Genomic DNA, 18,200 nt, shown 5'->3' with positions numbered 1-18,200 from the left:
AGCCTATCAGTGGTTAATAGTCATGGAGGCTGCATATTACTTCCAATATCAGAGTCACTTGGCATCTTAATCCCAATTGCTGGGGAACATGAGTGGATGCTACTGTACTCATGTCCTGCTTTCAGGCTTCTCATAGGCATCTGGTTGGCCACTGATGGTACAGAATGAATGACTAGAAAGGCATTTGGTCTGATGCAGCAGGGCTGCTCTTACGTTCTGATTTTAAAGGATATCCCATGTTGTATCCAGTAGTTTTTGTGCTAGTGGAAGGCATTTCAGTTTAAACAAGGTGAGTTTCCTATTTTTGCCAGCCCTCTACCTACCCCCTGCCTTGCAGGACATCCATTGTCTCTCAAGACAAAGAGATGACAACAGCATACCTTCTTCAGCCCTCTGAGTTCATACTAATCTAGAGGGTCCCACAACCCTCAGGAGCAGTGCTGAAATGGATAGGTTGGACCAGTGAAAATAAATCTCGCTGCCTTGTACAAATGGAAGTTCTTTCTGCTAACACAAATATGCCACTGGATACAACCCAGTATGTTTCAGATTGTAGAGCTATTGGTGTTGTTGATTTCTTCCGACCGAAGTTGGTTTCTTCCTGTTAACAAGTGATGGTGATTATTATGTTCTGGGCAGCTAATACTGTAACTCTATATATATCTGTTGATGAATCAACCCTACTGAGCTCAGTAGACTTTAGAGTGAAATAAAAAGTGAATGCAAGATTGCAACCTCAGGCTTCAGTCCTTAGAACACTTAAAAAGGTAAAGGGACCCCTGACCATTAGGTCCAGTCATGACCGACTCTGGGGTTGTGGTGCTCATCTCTCTTTATTGGCCGAGGGAGCCAGCGTACAGGTTCCAGGTCATGTGGCCAGCATGACTAAGCTGCTTCTGGTGAACCAGAGCAGTGCACAGAAACACCGTTTACCTTCCCGCTGGAGCGGTACCTATTTATCTACTTGCACTTGATGTGCTTTTGAACTGCTAGGTTGGCAGGAGCAGGGACTGAGCAATGGGAGCTCACCCCGCCGCAGGGATTCAAACTGCCGACCTTCTGATTGGCAAGTCCTAGGCTCTGTGGTTTAACCCACAGCACCACCCACGTCCCTTTACTCATGAATTAATCTCGTGGAATGCAGAACAACTTAACAGCATGCACGGTATTGGACAATATAAAAACTAGGCTCACCTTCTTTTATGTTTCACATAAAAAAATTAAGGTGTGAGATCTTCTATAAAGACCGTGTGGTCTTCCTTCAATTCCTTCCTTTGTTTACCCACATATAAATACCCAGGTTATCAAAACTTTCCCCCCTTTGCCTTCATCTAGCCTTACTAGGGTACTTGATTAGTCATAAAGATATAATGTGTTTATTCATTATCTTAAATTTTACAAGTTACGTTAGATGATAACAAATTTCTTAAAGATCATTAGTGGTTTTCAAGGGTGCTGAAGCTTCTGCAACATATTTCAGTGCTGTTGTTTATGTTTGTGCTGTAATGTTGCATTGTGAAGACTTCATTCAAAACAATAATCTTCCCTCAAGTCAGAGACCTGGCTTTTTTGTGCCAACACATTGATAGTCCTATACAAACAACAAATAAATAACTACGCTAGTTAGCAGTCAAGAACTGCAGAAATAATTTCTCCCTGCTGTTTGTATCAGTAACAGATTATGCAAGCTGTCCAGCACTGTGAACTGTTAAAAAAAGAGATGCTATTAACATTAATTGTAGTTGATCAATATTTGGGAACGATCAACATTTAGCATCCTTTCCCATGGGTTATATGAGAAGTGCTGTCAGTATGATGCACACGTCATCATGCATATAAATTGGTGTTAGAAGAGAAATGTAGTGAAAATTCAGGGGTGTTATGGGAGTATTGTTGTATGGTAAATTGTGTTGTTAATTCTTAGTAAGCATTTGAGGGAAGAATCTGCCAATGTAGCTGACAGATTTTCCCATTAGTATATCTACTTGTTAGAACATCTCAAAATAATTCCTTTTTTTTAAATAAATATTTTATTCGATTTTACATAAAAAACGACAAGGCAAAACAAAAACAACAAACAATACACCAAAAACATACAGAATTACACAAACATCACATACTACATACAACATAAATAAAAACAAACAATCTTATCTTCATATTGATCTTGCATTAACTTATTTCTCTGACTTCCCCGAGTCTCCCTTCTCTGTATTCCAGTTCATACAGTTAAGCAACAAATCCTTTCCCTCTGTCATATTAAATCTCCTTTCTTAATTTGAATGTTTTAATATAGCTTATTCAATACTTAGAACTTAAAATGTTGGATCTTCTAGTCTTTAAAGTTTTACTCCAATACCCTTATACATTCAATCTGATGTTATTTTAACATTTATTAATCTTGTAGTGTTTCTGTAGATAGTCTTTAAATTTCTTCCAATCTTCCTCCACCGTCTCTTCTCCCTGGTCTCTGATTCTGCCAGTCATTTCTGTGGATTCCATGTAGTCCATGACTTTCATCTGCCATTCCTCCAGCGTGGGTAGTTCTTGCGTCTTCCAATACTTTGCAATAAGTATTCTTGCTGCTGTTTCAAAATAATTCCTATCAAGTTTTTCCCCAATGAGATTTACAGACACGGAGTTTTAGAATGGACGACCACCTCCATTGTCCCATGTTGTTTCGAAGTTTCCGACATCTGATCATTCAGAATTTGTTGCTTAAGACCCATAATAAGCACTAAAATACATTGGGTGGCATTCAACATGGCATTAAGGCCAGTGTTATTTTTCTAGATGTAAAACAGGTGCCAGAACTCACCATGAACTCACCTTGCTCTCTTATAGTGGCAATGGTGCCCACCCAGAACTGAGTTCCAGTGAGTTCCAGCTGGAAAAAAGCCCTGGTTAAGGCTAAAGTTGCATCAGCACACATATTTCTAGTTCTGCAAAATAATATTCTTCCCCTCTCTGCCCCACAAGCCCCCATAATCTGTACTGGGGCTTTCTCCAACTCTCCGGAGCAGATTTCAGGATGGTATGGGTATGTGGCAGAGAGAGGGGGGGGGGGAGTCTCCTTGCACTAACAGTAATTGTTGCACACAAGAATCTGTTGGATACCACACACTGTTGGTAAAATTCTACGAGATGCTACAGTTTACAACCTCCCCCCGCAAAATTTTAGTTGTCATTCTGATAATTTATACTTTTTATTAAGTTGTATCCTGTGGTGGATTCCCACTTGGAATACTGTACACAATCCTGCTCTCCTCTTCTGTAGGTGCAGTAATGTTGGAGAACTGTTTCTTTGATAAAAGATTCAATTGAGTACATTCAGGTCATAAGGCTTGGTTTCCAGATCCTTGATCATCTTGGTTGCCCTCCTCTCCACATGTTCCAGCTTGTCAACAACCTTCTTAAATCGTGGTGCCCAGAATTGGACCCAGTATTCCAGGTGTGGTCAGACCAAGGCAGAATAGTACCACTCCTATTAATTCCCTTGATCTGGACACTAATTTTATGTTGATGCTGCCTAGAATAGCTGCATGATGTTATTATGAACATCTACCCTATTGTAACCTAAAACATTTTGGCCTGGTTTTGCCATACAATATCTAAAAGAAGCAGTCTTTATTGTTGTATCAGTGTTTTTGCCCGTAAGTAAATATTATCATTACTATTACCCACTGCTTCTTTTAAGGAAAAAAAAGGTGCCAGTACTCACCATGAAGTTGTTACAGTAAGTGCCGCAATTTTAACCTTTGGGGGAAACGAGGTGCTGGTACTGAGTACCCTTGAGTACCTCCAGAAAATCTGCCATTGCCATCATCATCATCATTGTATCTTTCTTTATACCCCACCTTTCCCCCTGATAGGACTCAAGGCAACATACAGATAAAAGCAAATAATGCTGAAAACATAGGAAAAAAATTAACCAAAACACAATTAAACATTAAAAGAATTTGAACTATATGCACATATAAAATCTGATTAAAACATACAAATAATTACAATAAAAATAGCATGGCACCAGCCCTTTCATTAAAATCAGGCAGCTCCCCAAAGCCTCTTGAAACAATAAGATTTTCACCTGCCAATGGAAGAACAATAAGGAGGCAGCCAGTTTAGCTTCTCCAGGGAGGGAATTCCAGGGTCTGGGGGCAGTCACTGAGAAGGCCCTTTCCTGCATCCCCACCAAGAATGGCTGTGATAACCATTTCTTGAGAAGACCAACTATTTACCCTTGATGATCCACTAATGTCACCACATAAAAATCTGGGAGGCATGCTGGTGGTTCTCAACCCTTCATTTCGAAACTGCTAACTTATCTTCGAAGGGGATGCGGGTGGCACTGTGGGTTAAACCACAGAGCCTAGGACTTGCTGATCAGAAGGACGGCGGTTCGATTTCCCGCGACGGGGTGAGCTCCCGTTGCTTGGTCCCTGCTCCTGCCAACCTAGCAGTTCGAAAGCACGTCCAAGTGCAAGTAGATAAATAGGTACCACTCCGGCGGGAAGATAAATGGTGTTTCTGTGTGCTGCTCTGGTTCGCCAGAAGTGGCTTAGTCATGGTGGCTGTATGCCAGCTCCCTCGGCCAATAAAGCGAGATGAGCGCCGCAACCCCAGAGTCGGTCATGACTGGACCTAATGGTCAGGGGACCCTTTACCTTTTTTAACTTATCTTCGAAGCACATTTCACAGCAGAATCTTAGAGTAGACTGGACAGTGCACTTTGGCTCAGAAGCAAATCCCACGGTGTTCAATAGAGTAAGTGTGCTTGGGGTTGTAGTTTAAGATTCAGTTGCCTAAAGAATTAAGGTGAAAGAATGAAGAGCAGGTCTATCTGTTTCTTCTTTTGGAAGACAATACATTATTATACATGTGTTAAGGACATTGAGAGGGAGATCTGCGTGTTTGCTGAGTTTTGGCAAGAGTGAAAACCGAATATAGAAAGTGTGTGTATATGTGATAGAGAGAGAAAATATTCAGAAATATGTTTAGGTCATTAGAAAAATATCTGCACCAGGTGTTCCAAGTGTTACAACACTTCATAACTGTCTTCCAAGACCAAATTTTCAAACGGATGTGAAAAGTATTAATAGTAAACTGGTCACAAACACAAGTTATACAGGGGGGGGGGGGACCTGGATAGGGGCCAAATAATTAAGATCCAATTTCATATTTCTCCTGAACAATTAAGTACTTCTGCTTTTTCATGTTAGGCAGCATACATGCCATCAATATTTGTGTTTCTGCATTTCCGAATCTATTTTTTTTAATCCTCCTCTGAGCAAAGGAATCAAATAATTTAATTTTCTCTGAATTGTCATTCTGTTCTATCAGCTTTTGAGGCTTAAAAAACCCGAATACTTTAATGTTCACCCCCTCCTGTGTTGCTATTTCATTTACAAAACCTTGTTAGATTCACGCGAAGGACATTTGTCTTTAATGATCAAAGACAAGCAGCCACCATGAAAGAGGCTGTTCAAAAAAGGATAATTCAAACAAGGATGCATTCCAAAGACAGAGGCAATAATACACATCCATCCTAGAGATCACCTTACAAATCTTAATGTTGTCCAAAGTTCCTCTGAGGGATTAATGAAATATACATCCCTTCAACAATCTTTCAAACTTGATTTATTTCATCTTCTCTCTTCGCCTGCATTTGTATGCCAACATGCAGCAAGAAGGAGGTAGAGTATTCTACAGAGCCAGTGATCACTCATTAAGTGATGGAGGTTTAAGATGGCCACAACAGCGTGCCCAGATGACCTAACTGCTTGTGCATCAGCACCTGTGCACCTGAGCATCAAAGCCCACTCCCTCCAAAAACAGTCTCTCCATCCAGTGCAGGAAGCTGTGGCTTCATGGCCTGTGTATCACCTCTCTTTCACACCAAGGTCTGGTGCAGGTAGTCCTACTCTTGGCACTATTTAAGTGTGCTTGTTTTGCAGGTGTTGTTATGCAAGCTACACCTGAAATTCTGCATTGCATCTAAAAGTAATGTGCTCTGTCTTCTTTTGCATCTGGTTGTCCCAGGACCATTAAAGAACGTTGCAATGTTCTACTGACATTCAGAAAGTGACTCCAAGGCTCAGAGGACCTTTCCAGACCCAGGTCAGCAGGAGTCTGCCTCAGTGATCCTGTAGATTCCAAACTGGCCTGAGGCTCATTCTGAGGGAGAGCATCCAGACACAATGGAGTTGGTTCCTATCTCTGCTCCTATGGATGGGGTTTCAGATTGAATGTGAAAGCCAGGATCTGAAGCTCTGCCACCACCTCTCCAACTACCTAAGTTGTCCAACTAGGAGAGGAGATTCCATCACACAAGGAAAAATCCTTGCCCTGGTGGAACCACAATGCTGAAGCATACACTACACGCACTATTGTGATGACAACATGTTGTGGAACCCACCCACAATGAAACACCAGTCTTGAGGGGTCCTAACCCTGTTTACTCAGAAGCAGGTCCCACTGTGTTCAAGTAAATATGCATAGGTTGAACCTTCCCTTGTAAGTTCATTCCACCAAAAAGACTGGGCTTGCATGTACATGGTACAGCCACAATTAAATTATTTTAAGACTCATCAGCTTGAAAGTTAAAGCACATACATGACCCATTCCCACTGAAACAAATGCTTCACTTTGATGGTATCACACCCAGTGTGCTTAGTACAGGAGTGCCAGTTGACATTTCTGAACTTTTGCAATACATTGAGCTTCTTCATCAAAGAGAAAATATTAACGCTGAAGGTACGACTTTAGCCCGAGAGTTTCTAAGCCTTAGGTAATGCTTCTCAAATGTGTAGCTTGGATCTATCTTCACGCGATCAGCCGTGTGAGCAGTTATAATGCCAACCCAACTGAATTAAACCAAAAATTTAGCATTCACACTTCAAAACTCATTTATCCCTATTAGTGTCAACTGAAATTCCTCCATGCCAGACCTTTCTTTTTTAAAAAATGTATTCGTTAATACGTTTAGAGCATTTGGGATTAAAGGTATAACTACCAGAAAACCAGTATTACATGTCTTTCTAGGACTTGTGCTTTCTGTAGTACTTATGCACATTAGGAACATATCTGAATATCCTTTCTGAAAAGCCTGAAGACAATCATCATGTAGTTTCTGACCTTGACAAGCAGAATTATGGGGGGCGGGGGGGGGGGAACTATCACTAATGTGTATTTTTTCCAGAAGCTGCATAGTTAAGCCCATAAGGCAGAATAGGGGTCAAAAAAAGATTTTTCCCTCTGCATTAAAATCCTGTTACAATTTTTAGATTGTATCCCTGCTGTTTTATATCCGAGTATAGCTTGTTGTACTTTACACTGACATCCTTATAAAAGTTTAGGATTTTGGAATTTCTACTCATTTCAAAATTTGGAATTTACTAACTGCTGCCAAAATATGACAGAATGAAAAAATGGTCTGATTTTTTTTAACAATTCATGATCTAACTTGATGCTCAGCTGAACTTCCATCAGTTCGGGGAAACAGGTCCCATGAATTATAACAATTTTAGTTATAATTCAGTTCATTTTGTCGCTGTTGCCCTTTAGATGTTCAGGGTGATTAAAATGAGAAATCATTTTGAAGGAGTCAGTTCATGAGAACGGTCAAAGTGAGGCAATTACATGCACTTATTACAATCTGAGGTAAGTAGCACTCATCTGTACAATATACTGATTTGGTTTTTCAATGTTTGCTTCCATGATAACAGAACAAATAGCCATTTCGCCAAAGTGCACACACAAAAACACCCACCTTAATGCCCAGTTAAATATGCAAGGTAGACCTCACAGTCTTGATAAGCAAATTTCCTTAGTCCAGCTATTATACTTTTATATTTACAAAATATTAGTAGCAGCTTGGAAATACCTGAACACATCACGTTCTGGCCTTGAAAACTTACAGGCAACCCCATAGAGAAAACGATCAAGCCAGAAGGGCTCCCCATGTAATGAAGCATCTCAGTCCCAATGACAAAGTGTCAAGGCAACAGGTGAGTTAGACTGCTGTGGAAGTTCAGTAGCATGCAGAGAAGGCTATGTCAAAGCAAATTTGCAGTGCAATCCTAGCTATATCTACTCAGAAGTAAGTCCTTTTGCATTCAGTTGTGCTTACATCCAGGAAAGGGGTTGATATTGCAGTCTAATTCAATACCCAACAATAACAACTATGCAAGTAGAAAGCTGGCAGGGGTATGGAGCTATCTAGTGTATTGAAGAGAATGTCACATGTACTATTATCTGTCAGCTGGACAGAAGTTGTGTGTATGAGCATGGTGCAATGGGCACTTGGCTCCCAGGAAACAAATTTATTCCCTTAAGGACAAGGTAGCTGACCCAAAGAAGCTGAGAGATCAGAGCAGTTGTGACTGAGGCCTTCAGGGACATGTTAGCAGCATCCCAGGATGAAAATTATTTCACCATCACAGTGAATGGGGATATTGGAGAATGGGGGATTGCTCTGAAAAAGAGGATCCTGTTCCTCTAAGACAGACCATTTTGTGGAGGGAAACATCTATCCTCTCACACTGAGGATATTCCTTTGGGTGGCAGGGGGCTCTTAGTAGTAGGCACTTCATTGGGGACATCAATAGCTGGGTTTGTGATGGGTGTGCAGATCACACAATCATATCCCTGCCTGGTGAAATGGTCACAGATGTTGCACATCATCTAGCCAGCATAGCAGATAAGGCTGGGGAAGAGTCAGTGGTCATGGAGCATGTTGACATCAATGACATGGGAAACTATAGTCATGTAGTCCTGGAAGCAGAATGTAGGTTGCAAGGTTGGATGCTAGGACCTTCAAAGTAGCTTTCTCTGAAATGGGACCTGTCCCACACAGGGGCAGCTAGATAGCCAGAGCCAAGAAGTCTCAAGGCATGGGTGAAACACTGGTGATTGGAAGAGGGAGTTTGCTATGGGACACATAGCCTGTAAAAAGGGACTGGCTTCATTTGAACCAACATGGAATTAGACAATTATGGGTTTCTAAGTTTGGACCAGACTAAACTTCACTTGCTAGTGTTTTGGCTTTAGTAGCGCTTAGTGGATAAAGTAGTTATCGTGTTGTTAAACCATACTGGAATAATTTAGATTCCAAATGTCTTTGACTGTAGTATTCTATTTTCCTGAATTCATTTTAAATTAGGGTCGTCAAATTAACACACAAACACATACAGAGGGAGGAGGCTGACGTACCACTGAGCAATGAACACCCCACCCCCTTATTATAGGAGTATGCATGTTATTATGTAGTGACACAGGTTAGAATAAAATATATCCTGTATTTTTGCTGATATGTAGAAGGGTAAAAAGCTAACTAAATCCGAGAAGCAGTGTTTAAGCTTTCCTTTGATATCAGTTGTTGAACATGCTGGAAAACATAATTTTTATATCATTTTGATGTCTCATTTATATAAGACAAACATTTCCTGTTTCATTATGAATTCTAGGAACTTCTGATTAAAGGTTCTGGCAGCAATCCCAAATGCATTTGATCTGGCAGAATCTCACTGAAGTTGAAATAGTTCTGTTAGCAGAAATGCATTTAGGGTAACAGCCTTGAACATCTGCTTCATTTGTATTCTGGACTGTAGGAGTTAGAAAGCCATAATTTAAGTTGTGACAAAATTTTGAGCCAAATTGTGATGAACTACACTAGAGGAACCCCCCCCCCCCCTTACAAAAAAGTTGTGTGCATTTGAAAAATAAGAAGCCCCTTGGATTTTCCTCTGTCACACTTAGGGGTGTTTTCGAACTGCTAGGTGGGCAGGAGCTGGGACCGAAAGACAGGAGCTCACCCCGCCACAGGGATTCAAACCGCCGACCATGCGATCGGCAAGTCCTAGGCACTGAGGTTTTACCCACAGTGCCACCCGCGTCCCTCAATAAATTAATAGATTACATTAATTAATGGGATGCCAGTTTCTTTCCTTTGGATTTGTATGAATCTTTTAACTTTTTTTAAAAAATCTTCCATAATAGCAAATATTGCATAAATTGTGGTGGTTAAACCAGAGACAAATAATTGGTGTGTTCTCAAGACTTAGTATTTTACTTCCATGGAGTTAATGCCGCTTTTCTAGAAAAGGCATTCAGTTGCCAACCTGCCATCAAGTTCACCTCTCCCCTAGTACTACTTACTTGGTGTCCTCCTTACATCACCATGCTTTGCTTTTTCTTGGTTTTCTATCTCCACATATCTGGATGCTCAGGAGTAGGCAAGAGACCAGAGAAAAACAGTGTTATGTTAGATGTCACCATGGATTGCGGGGTTGACAAGAGGTGGGCATTTTTGGTGGTAAACTCATGCTTTTTGCAGTGTTTCCATCCTGAGTTTTCTAAGGAACAGTTGTACAGAATAAACAACCACCACCACAAGTCAATAAATAATCAATGGCTATTATGGTAAGAAGTTGGAAACTGAGTTCTTTCCTCGTTGTATGTTTCCCTTTACTCAGCCTCCTTTACAATCCTATCCCTTCCTCTTTTAAAAAATGGAGAATTGTATATTTTTCCTTTATATGGTCAGCTGAGCAAAATGTTGCAGGTAAGCTGGACACTGGTCTATACATTTTCTCACCGCAGTTAGGATGTTGATTCAGATACGCAACCAGGGAAATCTATAGAGGATCAGCTTCTTTCTTTCTTAGAGCTGTCACTAGAGTCCATGAACATTATTATAATTAATTTCAGGGAATTCAAAGGTAATCGAACCAGCCAAAGAGGGTGGCTCAAGTCATGCTGCTATTGCAAAATTGACTCTTACTGTTTACATGATTACATTATAAATGCTAGTGCTCAAGGCACAGTGCCTTAGCCTGGTCTTCAATTATATCTTGCTCTGTAAGGTGCCAACCTAGGTGAATCATTTATAACAAAGATTATTTTTGTACAAACAATGGACAGAAAATGCAAAGTGTCGTATTGTGTCTCTAGGCAATAATAACATTGCCCCCACAGAATAATAAATGAGCAGAGCAAACCGATCCTCAGGTTATTCCTGCTGGGTAAGATAGGATCTCCAGGTAAATGTCCTGACACAGGTTGAACAGAGGAATATGCTAATGCAGTAAATTTACACTAATGGTAGCTACTGCTAGCAAAAACCGTATTCTGGTGGGAAATTGGCAGCATAAAGAGGAAACTGCTTAGAGTCAGGGCTGTGGCAAGAAAGAACATGGACTCTATGTTTTCCCAGGAGCCACTCCTGCTCCTAGGTAAAGGGTAAAGGGACCCCTGACCATTAGGTCTAGTCGTGACCGACTCTGGGGTTGCGGCGCTCATCTCACTTTATTGGCCGTGGGAGCCGGCGTACAGCTTCCGCGTCATGTGGCCAGCATGACTAAGCCACTTCTGGCGAACCAGAGCAGCACACGGAAACGCCATTTACCTTCCCGCCAGAGCGGTACCTATTTATCTACTTGCACTTTGACGTGCTTTTGAACTGCTAGGTTGGCAGGAGCAGGGACTGATTAATGAGAGCTCACCCCGTCACGGGGATTTGAACCGCTGACCTTCTGATCGGCAAGTCCTAGGCTCTGTGGTTTAACCCACAGCGCCACCTGCATCCCACTCCTGCTCCTACACCAGTATAAAACAAGACCTAGGAATGAGATGTAAGTAAGAAACATTTCCATTGGAGTCAGTGGAGAACCCAAGATGACTGCCTTCCTTTGCCCTTCTAGTCACACAGGAAGGTAGGTTTTTTTTGTTTGCATTCAGTCAAAGGAGTATAAAATCCACAGCAAGATAAAATAGATGACATTAAGATGTGTAACGTGGGGCTACATCACTTTGTCTCCATGGCAATTGACGTATGTCATGCGGTCAAGGAACTTGGGTTGCTAGGAGTGGAGGTGAGAGAGAACATTTTTCACAAACAACAAACATCCGGCAGAGAACAAGTTGGGGTGGGAGGAAGCTGATGGACAATGCTTGTCTTCCCAGAACTTCAGCCAAGCATTCTGTCTTAGTACTCTTACAAACAGAATGGGACAACATACCCATTTGGGTTTCTTTCACTTTCTCATTTGTTCCAACCTTAAATCCATTTCTCCACAATTTCATGTCATCTTCACTAATACATGCCTTTATATGCACACTCCGCCCCAGTAGAAGTATTTTTTTGTAAACATGACTTGGCTGGAGGACTGCACTGCAGAATTCAGAGACATGCACATTTTTAAGGATGGCTGCATTTCAATTTAAGGTAAAGGGACCCCTGATCATTAGGTCCAGTCGTGACCGACTCTGGGGTTGCGGCGCTCATCTCGCTTTATTGGCCGAGGGAGACGGTGTAGAGCTTCTGGGTCATGTGGCCAGCATGACTAAGCCGCTTCTGGTGAACCAGAGCAGCGCACGGAAACGCCGTTTACCTTCCCGCCGGAGTGGTACCTATTTATCTACTTGCACTTTGAGGTGCTTTCGAACTGCTAGGTTGGCAGGAGCAGGGACCGAACAACGGGAGCTCACCCCGTTGCGGGGATTCGAATCGCTGAACTTCTGATCAGCAAGCCCTAGGCTCAATGGTTTAACCCACAGTGCCACCCGCATCCCATATTTACCCGCATCCCGCATTTCAATTTACACAAGTGCTAATTAAGTATATTCACCAATAAATGCAAAATGAATCAAATTTCTCCACAGAAACATCAGCTCCATTGCTGTAACTCAGGCTGCTCACACTAGTAATTAAGTGGGGGCAGAGACTCACAAGGAGGTGAAACCAGGACTCTGCTCCATCTGCCCATTTCCTCTGCACAGTATTCCAAGATCTGCAGATCTCTCAGATGTGCATGGCCACTGAATGCATCCTCATTCCCTGGAATGTAGGAAAACTGTATACTACTCTCCACCATGGGCATAGCCAAGGGGGAGCAGCTGCCCCCCCAATCAAGTAAAACAATAAAAATACTTAACTGAACAATCACGTTGGTTCATCCCCTCCCTAACAAAAGTCCTGCCCCCCAACTAAAATCCTGGCCATGCCCATGCTCGCCACAGTGTTGTTGTTTAGTCGTTCAGTCGTGTCCGACTCTTCATGACCCCATGGACCAGAGCACGCCAGGCACCCCTGTCTTCCACTGCCTCCTGCAGTTTGGTCAGATTCATGTTTGTAGCTTCGAGAACACTGTCTAACCATCTCGTCCTCTGTCGTCCCCTTCTCCTTGTGCCCTCCATCTTTCCCAACATCAGGGTCTTTTCCAGTGAGTCTTCTCTTCTCATGAGGTGGCCAAAGCTCGCCACAGTATTTAATATCTAAAAATGCAGAGACAGACTCTGCCCATTCACACATACCTTGCCTAGATGTTTTCACAATACGGTACAGAGGAGGAAGCAGCATAGCTTCTCTACACTAATATGTTTCCCTCCTTGCTTAAAACTGTAGATAATTTTTCTATTGAATGGCTATTGCAACAGCCATTCAACACACCACATTAAGTTAGCAGATCTTTTCTATCTAATAAACAACAATAAAGCACTTGATAGATCTATATGCACCAGACAATATGATAAACAAAACCCAACACTGATTTTTTATATATATTAAAAAAACCAAACCTTTGAGAAGTTCCATCTGTACCATCTGCACTCGTTTCTTTATGTTATAAAGATCTATGGGTAGATCTTCATTTCCTCTTATCTGTCTCTATAGTTTAGATCAGAAAATCTCAACCTATGAATCATTTAGTCTTCTGATTTTTAAAAATCAACAGACTGTGATCTAATAATAGCTTCTCTGTAGAGTTTGTAATAGCATAGGCGACTCCTATAGAATTATTTGAGATCCAGGACATCAGATTTTAAGGCTCTTGTTGGTCCAAGCTACATTAGGAGTCAAAGGGGAAAATTAAGATTGGATATTAAAGGATGCTACAACCTTCTCTTCATCTGCCTTTTCTTCCCTTCCCTTTGCCCTCCTTTGAACTTTGCTCTTAAATCCTGTCTGATTTCACCCACTCCATTTCAAAACTTGCAATCCCTCCAGACCATTACACCGCCATTCTCCCCCTAACCATGCCACAGTGGGAACCATTGGGGTGAAAGTACAGTCAACATCTTTCATTGCTCATTTTCTTTTCTTTCTTTTCAAAATAATGAATCTTAAGTAGCACTGCCAGATGATGCATTAGTCTGAAGATTAAAAAAATAAATAAATCCAAGAGATTATTTAGTGCCATAAATTACATTTCAGCATCAGACCCAAATTTATGTCTCTCTTGTCCCAAGAAATAGGCTTCCTGTGAATGGTTTGAGTACTTGGTGCTGTTTGTGTCTAATTAGTGCCTGAATTAGAGACCCCTGATGTAAGCCACTCTAAAATTTCTAAAGAAAAAGCTGGATATGAAACTAAAGGTCTCCAAATTCCCACAGAGGATCTTATTGAAGTTTTTCAGGCAGTTGAGGCATTTGCTGATTTAGGCACTGAGGTACATTTTTGATCTTACACTTGAGGAAACATTTCTCAACAGCTGGGTTCTAAAACAAAAAGCCGGAATGCTCCCTGCTGAGCTAATAGACCCTCTAAGCAACAAAAAGAGTAACTTCCCTAGGCCCAGAAAGTGATATCTCCATGTGCAAGCCATAAGAATGCTCAGGAGAGGCCCAAGCCATTTTGATGCCTGAAGCACAGGACAAGGTGCTGCCTTTCCAATTATGTGTACAAAATCCGACTAGACTGGTCATATGTGGTCACAAATTCCATCAGCATTGGTGATGGAACAGAGTCTTCCACCACACCAAACATTGCTAGCCACTTTCCAACCCATAGAATTTGCCACCCAAGGCAGCTGCCTCATTCTGCCTCATGGAAGGGGCCGGCCCTGATAATGTTGGTGTCCATTAGAAATCTTCATTACACTGCTCATCATCTGGACCCCCACTGAAACGATCAGATACATGTTTGTGCACACATTTTTATGCTGCACGTAATGAGTTATGCAATACTGGAGCCAAATGAGTATCAGTGCTTCGTAATTTGCAGCCAATCAATATGGTTGGCTGTTGAAAGCATTCAGACTTTGGATAGATGCAGACTCCTAGCAGGACATAAGGACCACGGCTTCCAAAACAGCATAAACAATGTAAACATATTTCAGGGCAATTGTCCTGTCTTGTCTGCCTAATGGATCTTGCAGAGATTCTGGAAGATGATTATTAACCTTCTGCTGATAGAAGAAACGACTATACCAATCTGCACCCCAAGACAGCCATAAAAAGAAAATGCCTGGTGGAAGTTATTAAGCATGACACCGTTTGCAAATAAACACACACACACACATATAGCCTTCATTGAGGCTCTCCCTTCCTACTGGAACAGTAAAACCAGAACACAGCACACAACTCATCATGGTCAACAATATCACACCATATGAAGCACAATAACCTGCACAAAACTATATGGGGATTCTAACTGACTCCACAGGTTTTACTACATTTTAAAAAAAATGTTTCACATTAATATAAATATAATTTTAACAGTTGCACATGTGTAGCAGTGTGATAATCATGAGCTGTGAATTACTGGTAGCAGCAACAAAAGTTACAGACCAACTTGCTGCTTTTGCATAGTTACTGTGTTTCAAAGCTGCAAAGGTAAGACAGACAAATGGTTACTGTTATGTATTGAAGTTCTCACCCTGGCCACCAGGAGTATTGTGTATGTAGTTTTCACTCAGGTCCACGGCAGTTATTTTAGGGGGGGGGAACCCTGGGTTGTTGTTGCTACATTGTTGACAGCTGGCTGCCTATAAAAGCAGGCCGGCTGAGCTGTTTGCTGTTCAGTTCTGTCCAGCTTACAAATAAAGAGCTGCTTTGGAAGAATCGCTGTGTCCTCTGCTATGTCTACCCACTATTCAACAGTTACATGAAGCACATCGTCACCAAGATTTTTGGTCACTGCATTAACAGCAGAGATGACACTCCCCCCTTTTCTTGGGGTCATGGGTTGTTCTGCTGCCCAGCAATATGGGCAATGTCCACCATCTTTACGGAGGAAATTACCTTTGGCCCCCATTTGATCATGAACTTACAGAAGCATATGTAGAGATCATCTGGTCACTGGTGTTAGAAATTTCATTGTAAGAAGGAATGGTCCCAGGTTTGGAATTCTGGTTTGAGGTTGCTTCATTTTTACACATTGATGAAATGAGAATTACTCACCTACAGTTCTTTGGCAAAAAAGTGTCAGATCACGAAAAATATGCTGCTGTTGAAAATTTTGGATTTGTGATGCAAGGAAGTCTTGAGTTTTCTTTTTCTCCAATGTGCCAGCTAGAATTAGGTTTTTCTTAGCTAATCCCCTGACAAGTGGTGCACTGCTAATGAATTTTTCTGTTGTTATATTACACCCAGAAACCTGTAAACATTATTTGAACTTATTTTCTGCATTTTTTGGTGATTTTAAATTTCTGCTGTGGTTCTCTCACCAAAGGGCACTTGCCTAAAACCTGGATCTTAGCATCCAGCATCCAGGGAATTCTCCTTTGGTTGTTGTTTAGTCGTTTAGTCATGTTCTACTCTTCGTGACCCCATGGACCAGAGCACGCCAGGCACTCCCGTCTTCCACTGCCTCCCGCAGTTTGGTCAAACTCATGTTTGTAGCTTCGAGAACACTGTCCAACCATCTCGTCCTCTGTCATCCCCTTCACTTTGTGCCCTCAATCTTTCCCAACATCAGTGTCTTTTCCAGGGAGTCTTCTCTTCTCATGAATTGGCCAAAGTATTGGAGCCTCAGCTTCTGGATCTGTCCTTCCAGTGAGCACTCAGGGCTGATTTCCTTTAGAATGGAGAGGTTTGATCTTCTTGCAGTGCATGGGACTCTCAAGAGTCTCCTCCAGCACCATAATTCATCAATTCTTCGGCGATCAGCCTTCTTTATGGTCCAGCTCTCACTTCCATACATCACTACTGGGAAAACCATAGCTTTAACTATATGGACTTTTGTCGGTATTCTCCTTTATATACATATTTCCCTCCATGTCACCAACATAGAGTACCTCACAATCTATACTTCATCTCATTGGAGGCTGAGTATAAGGAGTGTTGCACCAAAGTTTACTAGTATGCTCACAGCTGAGAAGAAATTCAGACCCAGTGCCAGAATCAGCACTCTAGTCACTTTATAAACTTGGATCTCATTAAAAGTAGCACTTATCTCTGTGCTATACACAGCCTGACAAAATTCAGACTGTGATATGATTTCAGGGGACCTACATTTATTTCAAATATGTGGGTTAGTTGAGATGTTCTATCCTAAAACCACAACACCTTCTGAGTCTTGTGTGTGCAGGGCTTCTTCGCTAAGCAGGAAAATAATTCACATGCAGAAACGAAGTATCCTATTGTTGCTGGAGAATAGGAAACGTTTGCAGCAAGCTCAGACTTTTGAAACATGCCCTTCAGCTGTAACAGTTCTGAAAAATCTTATTCACTTCTGATCACATATTGTGATGCTGCTGCTACACAGTAAAACAAGTACAAAAGCTTTATTATATCTGTATAAGAAAACCCAAAATCTGCTTCCCGAAACCTCAATTTGCATCTGCATTTGAATTCATCAGACTGCAGAAGCCGACTGGTTTAATGTCCTTCCTTCTCCCGCTATTCAACGCTAGTAAATATTCCTTGGAAGAAGTTTGGATATTCTGCTTTTGCAGACTACAATGAAGTTTCGTTTTTGGCCTAGCTTTGTTCTTTTTTTATTTGGCTGAGTGCCAGGAAAGTTTCAAAAATGCACCCATTGGTGTTATATCTCATGGGCTAATCTAGCCCTAATATGGACAGACAAGGTCAAGGCCAAGGTCAGCCAAGGTCACTTTTCCCTGAGGTAGCTGGTTTTAAGCTATGCATGCGGTGTCTAACTGTGGCTAACTGTCATGTAAATAATAATATCTTATTTTGATAAAACCTGCCCTGGGAGGACAGTTATGAGCATTGTGAAAGACACACACAATTCTTTTATCTACAGTAGAATTGTTCTTAAAAAAAAATAACCCCCAGTTTGGATCTGCATTGCCAACACCCTGCCAATAGGATACTTCAAGTAGTTTACATATCCTTTTTTGGGGAAAAAAAGGAAAAATCACTCCATGTTTCCTTATGCTTTTTTTATTCACAGAATTCATTCTTTGTAGCTTGTCTGCCAGCTGGAAGGATAAATGAATTGGGATCCTTGTCCATCAGTG

Source organism: Podarcis tiliguerta (assembly GCF_965153285.1).
Source record: "Podarcis tiliguerta genome assembly, chromosome: 7".
NCBI lineage: Eukaryota > Metazoa > Chordata > Lepidosauria > Squamata > Lacertidae > Podarcis > Podarcis tiliguerta.
The sequence above is the reverse complement of the archived record's forward strand: the minus strand, read 5'-3'. Positions refer to the sequence as shown.